General features: G+C 34.6%; 1 protein-coding gene across 1 annotated transcript in view; it reads left to right on the top strand.

Moving 5' to 3' along the window:
• Nucleotides 1-10,312, top strand: part of scn3b (sodium channel, voltage-gated, type III, beta) — a 30,826-nt gene extending 20,514 nt beyond the window's left edge. Inside the window, exon 6 of the mRNA XM_069894561.1 lies at nt 1,970-10,312. The gene's annotated coding sequence lies outside the window, so the exon portion shown is untranslated. The remainder of the gene's footprint in view (nt 1-1,969) is intronic.
• The last annotated feature ends 691 nt before the right edge of the window (nt 10,313-11,003 follow it).

Here is an 11,003-nt window from a genome sequence, read left to right on the forward strand (position 1 = left end):
TTAGATTGAGCTTCTGCTCAATTTCATGGTTGGTTTATATAAGAAATAGGTGCAGGTGTGGGCCATCCAGCCCATTGAGCCTGCTCTGATCATTGAGTCCGTATGCCTTTTCCCCACAGCCCTTCATTCCTTTTTTTTAATGTAAAACTCTATCTAACTAAACCTTAACTATGTTTAATGAAGTAGCCTCAAGTGCTTCCCTGGGCAGAGAATTCCACAGATTCACTACTCTCTGGGTAAAACAGTTTTTCCTCATCTCCATCTTAAATCTATTCCCCTGAACCTTGAGGCTATGTTCCCTAGTTCTGGTCTCACCTAACCAGTGAAAACAATTTTCCTGCCTCGATCTTATCTATCCCTTTCATAATTTTATGTGGTTTGTAGGGAAGGGAGAAGATTTAAGGTGAAGAGGGAAAAGGAAATTCCATAGCTTCTCTTAGAAATGTTAAATGCCTCAGATTAATTTGGGGAGATTTGGCAATGGCCCTTTGTACCTGGCCATCGGAATTAAATGAACTCAGAAAGCCAAGTTGGTATTTTACTAGTTCACATCGTATTGTGTTTTATTTGAAGCTTGAGAATAATTTGATACAGGAATAATTTCCAGGTGAGACAATTTGGACTCAAACTAAATACAAAGTTAACAAATTATCCAAATTTATTCCCTGGAAAAGCAAAAAAATGCAAATGCTGGAAATTCTAAAATTAAAAACAAAAAATATTCAGCACCTCTAATTTGAAGCTGAGGATTTCAAGCATTTTTTGCTTTTATTTTAAAAGTATTCATTAATCTTGTATATGTAGCAATCTTTTCAAATTTGACCACATCCCCAACTTTACCTTCTTGCTTTAGATAAACCATCAAGCGATCTCCTGAACCAAAATGATTTCTCTACATTTTTTGGAAGAGGTCATTTTACATCAGAGAAGAATTACTCTTACTGGAGTCTGATTACCAAACATGAACATACATTTTGGATATTGAAAATTATATATGGGTGAACTAATTTGTAATTCTGCTATGGGTACTTGATCATGCACATTTGACATGAATATCAATTGTTACTTATCAAGATAGTTGCAACAATTTAATAACGATGAAATACATGTACTGTAATGTATAAGGGACTAGACTTTCATGTGCCATCCAACGTAACACTTAAGTAAAATAATAAGATTATTTAATCAGATTAGCAATATTTGCTACAAGTGCAAGGTATTGGACTTTGGTAGATTAGAGCAGACTTTACACACTGAATGCTAGGGCAGTATTGCAGAACAAAGAGGCAGGGTTATAAGTACATAGCTTTATTAAAGTTATGATGCAGGCAGACAGTGAGGTGAACAAGGTATTTAATGTGCTTGCCTTCATCAGACAGAACATTGAGTACAGGAACATCGTGTTACAACTGTTTAATGTGTTGGTGAGTATTATGTGCAGTTTTGGTCTCCCAGATATAGGAAATGAAAAGGATGCCAAAAGGATACACGAGAATATTTCTGATTGTCTTGCTTCATAAGGAGAAGCTAGATAAGCTGGATTTTTTCCTCCCCAGAATGTGGGAGGCTATGGGTGGGCCTTATAGTGTTTTCAAAAATCAGAAGAGGTTATGGATAAGTGAATAGCCATAGCCTTTACCTTAGGAATAGGGGAACCTCAAACAAGAAGCCAGACATTTTAGGTGAGAAGGGAGAGATTTCAAAGAGACCTGTGGGGCACCTTGTTCACACAGAGCTTGATATGTATATAGAACCAGCTCCCAGAGGAAATGGGGACAATTGTATTTTTCAAACGACATTGAGACATAAATAGGAAAGGTTTAGATGGACATGAGCTGGATGCAGGCAAATAAGATCAGCTTTAGCAGCATGGACAAGCTGGGCCAAAGGGCTGTTAAATTCTATGATATTTCTATAAAATATGAATTTTAATATTTGGTACCTTGTCCACCTTCTGCTTCTTCTCAAGGTAATTGACTGCTGCCCACAGGAAGATAAGCCCACTAGTAAAAGAATTGATTGGAACACTGAAACCTAGAAAGACAAGCAACTGTTTGGGCTCCCATGGATTGAACTCCAAGCCACATTCATTATCTACCACCAACAACCGATTGGCAAGTGATAAAAAGGAGTCAAACACTCCCTTTTACAGCACAGTGCAAGGGGTTCTTGTCCATCTACTTGAGTCTTTTACATTTAATTTGGATGACTTTCCTATTTAATAGTTGAAGTATTATGCCAAATTTACTATTTGCACAGATTAGATTGCCAGTTGACAAGTTTGCAAATAGGGTGCAGGCTAACTGATAGTCTATCTGTTTATCTGTTAAACAGGTTTGCAATATTTAATGTACAGAATCTATTCATGATATCCCACAGCTTTATAATAATTCTTTGTTCATGTTATTGGTCATTGAAAGATAAACAGTTTTTCTACAAAAGGAATAACAGTGGATTTCATCATACTATTTGTTGTACAAAACCTTTTGCATTGACACACATTTAATGGGAGTGTTTAAAGACTGTAATATTTCAAATCTAACACAAAATCGAAGGAAACGGGTTTCCATTTCTGATGAAATTATAATGTTCATTTCTCTTTCCACTATTTCAGTCATCAACGCTACTTTTGTGGCAAAGTGATAACATTTGCTTACAAGCTTCAAAACAATTAATAGTGTCTTATACGGTGTTTGGATAAATTGGTATTCAAGTGCTATTTGTGTTTAAAATGTACACACAGAAGTCACACTGCCAAATGTGGATTTGTATAATCGGTTCCATTCTGTGGGCTGGTACATATAATTGCCATATTTCCTTAAAAAATATTTTCTAATGTGTACCTTGAAATGTAAACATTCATGTGATTAGTGATGGAATTAGAGTTTCTTACACAGTAAAGAAAGAGTAATAGCAGAGGAAATTAAAAGATACAGAAATGGTGTTCAGTCGATTCTCTGCTAAAAATTGCTAGAGTTGATACAAGAACAATTTTCCTTCAGTCAGCTGCAAATTAGAACTCAGTGCCCATTGGAACAGTTCAGCTCATCCAACACCTTGGAATTAGTGTTTTCTTTTAAATTGTGCTATTAGCTATTAATTACATCATGCACATAGTTGTAATTGAAGATCGTCCAGCACATTCACTTCAATAAGTACTTCAAGGACATTAAGTCTCCAAGTCTCCCATTAATTTAATTTCATAAAAACAGAATTTGCTGGAAATACTTAGTAGGTCAGACACAATCTGTGGAAGAGAAACAAATGTTGCAGGGGTCTGGGACCCTTTCCTTTGCTTTCTAATAGCACTCATTCAACCCCCATACTTTTCATAAAATGAAAGTGTTAAACCTTGTTCTCTTTCTGTTTACCACCTCACTGTGTTTTGATATTTGGCAGATTATGTAACATTCATTAAGGGAATAACAACAGAATTAATAATGGCCCTTTCATTGGATCTTCTTGGAGTCAACAAGACTGATTATTCTATTATATGATGGGGCAGTAAGGTTTCATTTCTACAAAGAAAATCATTTTCAGATTTTGTTTAAATCTTATGAAATTTGCCTGACTCAAAGTTCAGATTTATTGTCAGAGTACATACATGACATCACATACAACCCTGGGATTCTTTTTCCTGTGGGCCAGACAATATTACTAAATATTGGTAGTGCAAAACAAAAATGTTTTCCCTTAACTGTATTCTTTAACTGGAGACAATAAATGATTATTAAACATCAAGAACATGCAAATTACTAAAGGGACCTGAAATTATTTTATTGCAACTGCAAGAAAATTTTCACTCTCCCATTTCAGTCCATTTCAGCTAAAGCTCTGATTGCTGCTTCTTCACTTCATCTTCCAATCAATTTGTCACAGTGGTTCAAAAATCTTCTCCCCTTCAAACTGAAATTCCTTTACTCAAAATGACCAAATAATAACAGTAATTTCTGAAAATTATACTAGGTGCACCTTTTAAGTGCATATGTAGCTCATGTCAGAAGATGAATAATGACCATCCTTGTTCACTCCAACTAGATCTTCCATCAGTAATTATATTAATTGAGGGCCTACCTCTCAGTTGCATAATAAAATTTTACTAAAATTTATTATGAAATTTATTTCATAAGTTTAGAATGCTTCTTTGGCATTTTCTTAAATCTAATGTTAGTTATTGACTAGGTCAGCTTTATAACAAGGCACCTAGCTTTTATGGAAATTACAATTTGCAAGGTCAATATTAAAGCAGAGAAACTAAGTGATAGGAATATATCATATAAATGTAGTGTTTTAGATTGGTATTATGTGCTAAAATACATCGTTTCTGTACTTTGAAGTTGTGTGATTCACTGTAGATGATTCAATTGAAGCTGATTTTGACTTGTGGTCATAACTCACAGGTAACATTAAGTTTATGTGAAATGAACTGCAGATAGTTGATAAAATTTATTTATAAAAGAGTACAAATTATGGAACAATGAGATAGAGTGGATAGAGCATTGTTTCCCTTAGCAAGGAAATTAATAATTGGAAGATACAGATTTAAGGATATGTGGGGAAGTGGAAAAACATCCCATTCAGAGTATCTTCACCACACAACTGTAATGGATCAAGAAATCCTTCCAAATATACTCTTAAATGAATGAAGATGAAGCTTTCCAGAGTATTGTAGGGTCCAAAATTCACTACCTGAAAGGATGTTAAACACAAATATTCATCACATTTGAGAATTACCTGAAGGAGCACTCAATATGATGTGACATGAAGCAAAAGCTAAGAACTAGAATTACGCTGGATTATGTTGGACAGATGGGCAAAATGTAATAAATTTCTATGATATATTTAGGGAGGGGGGGAAGAAAATCTGCACCTTCCTTTCATTGCTCAAATTGTTCTAACCAAAGGTTACTTCTCATCAAAATGATAGATTTACTCAAAAGCCGCTACATTACTCAATGACTGTCTTGGCTGTGAAACCGTGGGAATGGCAAAAAAAGTCACAAGTAACAAGAATTATTTTAGGATCAAGAACAATAAAAGAAAAAAAATATTAAACATTGTAGTCACCCTTTGGGGAAAAAAATGACTATTTTTCTGAGGTTGAGATAATTTAAAATGACCAGGGAGAAATGTTTTTATCAAATTACACATATGTAAATGAGCCTATTGCAGGAAATGCAGTAATATAGATTTTTAGGATTATTCCAACATCTTTTAATTCAAATCATCTTTATTTTCGACTCCTTTCTACATATAAATTTTCTGGTGAATACATAACCATTGTCAGCATTATTGAAATAATGCCATGGCAACTATGAGGTGCCATTTGACAGTTAACAAATTAAATTAAGTACTTAAAAGCAGGTGAACTGTACAGATCTGAGATCACTTGTGTGAATGCTTGTCATTTAAGGTAGCATTTTTGATGTATTGAATCCAGATATTGATAATCCCAGTGGGAGGTAGACTTTTAGAGCTTAAGGTGCATGAATGTTACAAGAAAAGCTGAGTAAAGTTCTGGAATCAGATTTCTTTAGCAGTACAAATTTCTTGGAATCCAACTTCTAATTGTCATTTATCACCAGCAACTTTTCATGGGTCCTACTGCCGCTTCCACTGGAGTTTTGAGATGCAATAATACTCTTGTAGCAAAGGGAGACGGATGCCAAATATCTAGGGTAGATTTTTTTTGTACACAGTGTTACGAGCCCAGAGGACCCCTAAACCCAGCAGCAATAGATATTCACCAAGACAAATGGTTACTTAAGCAAAAGTTGCTTTTAATTATCTTTAAACATGAAAACAGAATCACAGTTTAACGTATCACTATTGACTTAACTAACATAACTCACCCCGTTCTAATTCTAAGCGCACGTGTATGTAATGCGTGTGTAAGTTCAGAAAAGTTCTTTGGTTCACAGTCCAATCTCACTTCTCATTCCTCCAAGTTTACTGGTTGCAGGCAATTCTTATACTGTGCACAGAATTTAACATTTATAAAGTTCACCAAGCTTTGGAGCTTGAACGGTAAATGGTTACCGCTCAGGAAAGTTCTTGTTAGTTTTCAGAGAGAGATTTGTTGTTCCAGGACATCCACAACTGATGTACTTCCATCAGCCACTCCAGTGTTTTGCTGATGAAACCTGTCCCTTCAGGGTTCTCCAGATGATAACCTCTTTCAGGTCACCACAGAGTGAAACATTAGACAGCCAGTCCTCTCCTCTTGTATGAACTACAAGGGCTTTGACCAGGCCTTCTTCCAGCTTGTCTTGTTCCAGTTCCAGCTGCTGCCTGCTGGCTGTAACACTATACAAGTGATCTCTGTGTCTCCTCTCTCTCAGAGAGAAAAGCCTCTTTGACCCTCTCCGCTTGCAAAACCACATGACCCTTTTAGAACAGCAAGCTCTCTTCCAGACAGAAGCGGCTACGACATGCTCTTTCATCTGTTGCCTTTAGTAAACAACAATCCATTAGTGAAGTCTCTTGAGCAAAGCTCTTGCAAAAGCTCTGAGGGCCCGATATGTCTAGCATGGGGCAGAGCTCCAGTATTTTAAATAAGATCTGTTTTAAAGTGTTTATATGTAACCTACTCAAACAAACCTTTCCCAATTTATCTCCCAAAAACATATCTATATATTCTGTCACAACAGGAACGCATTAAAAATTGTTACTGATAAACTTAAGTATACAATATTGAAGAAATAAATCAATAATCCTTTCGAGGATTATGAGTCAGTTGTTTAAACAGCAGGTACTTTAAAGGATTTGTTGAGAATTTTCATACAGAAAGACGTTGAGGTGAAATCTCTTGGCTGTACCTATTTTGAGACACAGATCTCGTGTACAGTAAAAGCCCACTAAACCAAATAGAAGGATTCATTACATCAGACATCACAATGTCAACTATTGTATTTTATTTGTAAGAGCTACTAAAACAGATCCCAGCTCCAAACTATCCTCTGGTCCATTTAGTGTTTTCCAATTGAGGAAAATTGATTTGCAAAATATTGTTGCATTTTGATTATTGGTAGTCCTGGAAATTGACTTTTTTTGGCTTGAGATTTGGTATTAACTATAGTTAACTATATTAACTATAGTTAATACCAAAACTTTCTTAACTAAATACCGATCAACCAGCTGGTAAAATGAAACAGACTAAGCCTATTGTGTCTCCATCACTGTCATTGATCTACATTGATTCTTCAAAGTAGTATGTTACTCCTATTTATATCTAATTGGACTGTGTGATTGTACACTTTCTTGAGATGAACCAGTCCTGAACTGGTATAATAAAAGCCATTTAAATACAGATGGGTCATGTTCGATATTAAAAAAAGACACACTGAAGATGAAAAGGACTAAGGGGATCTGCTGAAAACATCTACATCTTCTGATGATGTCAGAATTAAATTTATAAACCAATCACTGTTTATTGTTTACTCACAGACGATTGTAGTGATAGTGGTTTCAACTGAAGGGTTTTTGAGCCCAACAATGCAGAAAATTGCAAAAAGCATCTCTTCCCCATCCGCCTCACCCAGTAATGAAGATGTCCATCCTCTTCAATGAAAAATTTAATTTTTCAATGTTTTATTTAAATTTTCTTGCAGCATTGCTAACTAATGTGCAAGCATTAACTCAAAGTATAATCAATTTGACTTTAAAACATTTTTCTTTAAAATCCCTGCTGCATTAAACAACTGATGATAGTATCATGGACAACTAATTTATGCTGCATTACATACTTATTTTATGGACCATTTTCTCTAATTTGATCACTGGTTTATGTAGAAGCAATTTTATCTACCATGCCTGAAGTTCAAAGGAGGCTGGATTTAATTTCCTGGGGGACTTTTACTAACTAGTAAAAAGTAGCGAAGGAGAAACTCCAGAGAAATCACTGGTAAAGAGTTTCCACCCCAATCCTATTGGAAATGAAGAAATCAGTTTGGAAGCAGTGATGTCACTTTGTTTAAGTAATGAGGATGAAAGTGAAGTTCAAGCAACTTATCACTAACGTTATGGTTGATAATTATTACCGTGAAACCCTCTCCAAGAATTATTCTTGCATGTATAGGACTAGATTTTGTTGTCAATGGTGCTAGCCACTGACTTCAAAGAAAGCTGCCATAAAGACTTTGCCATGCCTGTGATAATAAACTATACATTTTCCACTATTTGTTGTGGTCTCAGATTTACGTATTAGATGGATACTATCCAACATAACTCACCCTGATAACAATCACGTTGAAGAATTCTCACAGGAAGCAAGCCAATTTTTTTTAAAAAAGCACAGTACTAATGTACACATCTCAGAAGACAAAAATAAAGAATGAATGTACCTATGATTAAAGTGGAATCTTATATATGAAATGTACTTTAAAAGTTTTAGTTTAAAAGTGCATTATCTATTAAATAATTGATGAATTAAAATCACCCAGATAAATTATTTTCTTAGTGAGAAAGGTTTCAAAGCAGCAAAATAGTGGAGTATGTTAATAGAACATTTATAAATCACGGAACATCTTCAAGGTATTTTGCACCAAAATCATTAGTTCTTCTTAAATACAATTCTTGCGAATCAGACTGGAAATGGTGACAGATCAACACACCCTTTGGAGGAGCACTGATGACAAATTCTAAACCCACATTTAATTGCAGAGGCACGCACTCTAAAAACTACTGCCAAATTCACAGTGAATATATGCTGGATAAAACAATTTAATTCAATATTTAAGCATTAGTATTCTTAGCTGGTCAAATTTGAGATGGCCATGTAAATTGAAGGTTCATTAAGTAAGACAAATATATTGTTGATTTATTGCTATATCATTCTGGACTTTCCTTAGACATTACATTCAGTTGTCATTGACTCTTAGAAACATCTGGAAGGATTTTCATTCATACTTGTTAATCATTGTACTGCACTTAAATGCAACGAGTTAACGTTTATTTAATTGGATAAGGATAAACAAGTGGAATCCTTTCATTATATCTTCATATAGTATGTACTATTGCTGCACTGGAGAAATTTTTTAATAATGTATAATGATGTATCAGGAAAGTAATTTAGAATGGCAAACCTGGTCACTTTTTAATTATTCATTTTAATTGTGAACTCGTTATGTGTGTGAGTTTTAAATTATTTACAATTATATTATTGTGAGGGATTTAATCTGATGATTGATTAAATGTCATAGTATGTGCCAGGTCATTTATCAGGCTGAACAGCATTACCAGTTTAATTTTTGCATTTTCAATTATTACAATAGCTGAGTTTGATAATATTGACTCGTTTGTCTCAGAATGTGTTCTGAGACAATGTGAAGACATTATGTATCATCTCTATAAACTACCTGTCTCTTGAGAAATGTAATGAGGCGGAGTTTATGTTTTAAAATGCAGGTCTCATGCATCTGTTCAATTACCTTGTCTTAATCCTTCTTTTCTTCACCTCTGGGATTCCTTGTTCTCCCACCCACCCCACATCCGGACAAAATTTATAGATGGATACGGAGTTCTAAAATGTTCTTAATCATATCAACTGTATCCATTTAAATTCCAATACAAAACAAATGTAATACTGGATATGGACATCTAGCTTATAATTTTTGAATCAGTAGTTACCCAAGTGTTACTGTTCTAAGTGTCTTTGAGGAGTGAGAAAAGTCTTCCTGTTGCACAGGCTTCCCTCATAGAAATGAAAGTTGCATTCAACTGAAAAACTAATAGAATAGATCACAAGAACACATTTCTAAAATTCTCTCTTTCTGAGATGAATTAACCGTACTGAGCTTTAGAAGGATGTAACAAAAAGTAACAGTTGGGACCAACCTCTTCTCACAAATTAATCTTTCAAGTTGAAGTTTTAATGGATTTTGTATACGGTATATATTCCTACTGTTTTGCTATGTCATTGATGCCAGATTAAGCAGATCAGTCACTAGCTCAGATATTTGGAGAAAACATGCAGAACATACAATTTATAGTGAGCTTCTATTTGGTTCAGAATTATGCAGTAAAACAATCAATTCTTAAAGCAAATATTTTTGAAAAATGCAAATATTGATGTAAACATTGGGATAAATAGCTGATAATAGAACTGGATCATTTATGATTAAATTGAAATCTGTGTTCTTTCTTGAAGCAAATAATGCATTCAATGCATTTTGGTATTTTAGCACTGACCAATGAGCATTACTCTGGCACACAATGCTGTTTTCCATATTCTCAAATAGTCATAGCTGATATGATTCATGAGATGTATTGTGGAACATGTATTTATATTGTGTCTTTTAGTAAAGTAAATCTCTTTATGGCTTTAAACTATCAGTGTGTTTCATTAGGACCGCAGGTCCTTACTGGTTCAATAATAATCAAAGGGAACGTAATATTGGATTAAAAAGTGGCTTTAGTGAGAGTTAGGAACAGATAATAAATGGCCCAAGAAGTAGTGACTGGGGAGAGTTAGGCAGTGAGGCCCTACATGATTCTTGCTTCAGTGAACAGTATGTATAGATGATTTGGACTTTCGTATTCTGAGCGTAATAAAGACAGCGACTCCAAAAGTAATGGAAGCAAGTTTTAAATTTCAGGAAGCTATCATTAGACTAGTTAGGTGGGCTATGTGAGGTGCAAGAAAATGCATTTGGAAAATGTAAACACGTCAAAGGATGAGTCAAGGGATCACCCAATGAAGATATGTGGAGGGACAGAGGGATCTCGGAATCCATGACCATATACAGGTAGTCAAGGATTTTCAGAAAGGAAAAGGTGAATTTGCCTGTTAGAAGAAAATATAATTATTGGGTAAGACTTGATTTTTTTAATTGAAGAACTACAAATATGATGAAGTAAGTTATTTTGAGCCAATCTATATGAGAAGTCAAATTCAATGCAACCAATTACCATAAAATTTGAAAATGGTTTGCGATGAAAATTAGTGGTTTGGATGATTGTTTGAATTCAATTATAGCTGTTTTTAAAACTTTTCCGCATATTAA

Source organism: Narcine bancroftii, chromosome 8 (assembly GCF_036971445.1).
Source record: "Narcine bancroftii isolate sNarBan1 chromosome 8, sNarBan1.hap1, whole genome shotgun sequence".
Taxonomy (NCBI): domain Eukaryota; kingdom Metazoa; phylum Chordata; class Chondrichthyes; order Torpediniformes; family Narcinidae; genus Narcine; species Narcine bancroftii.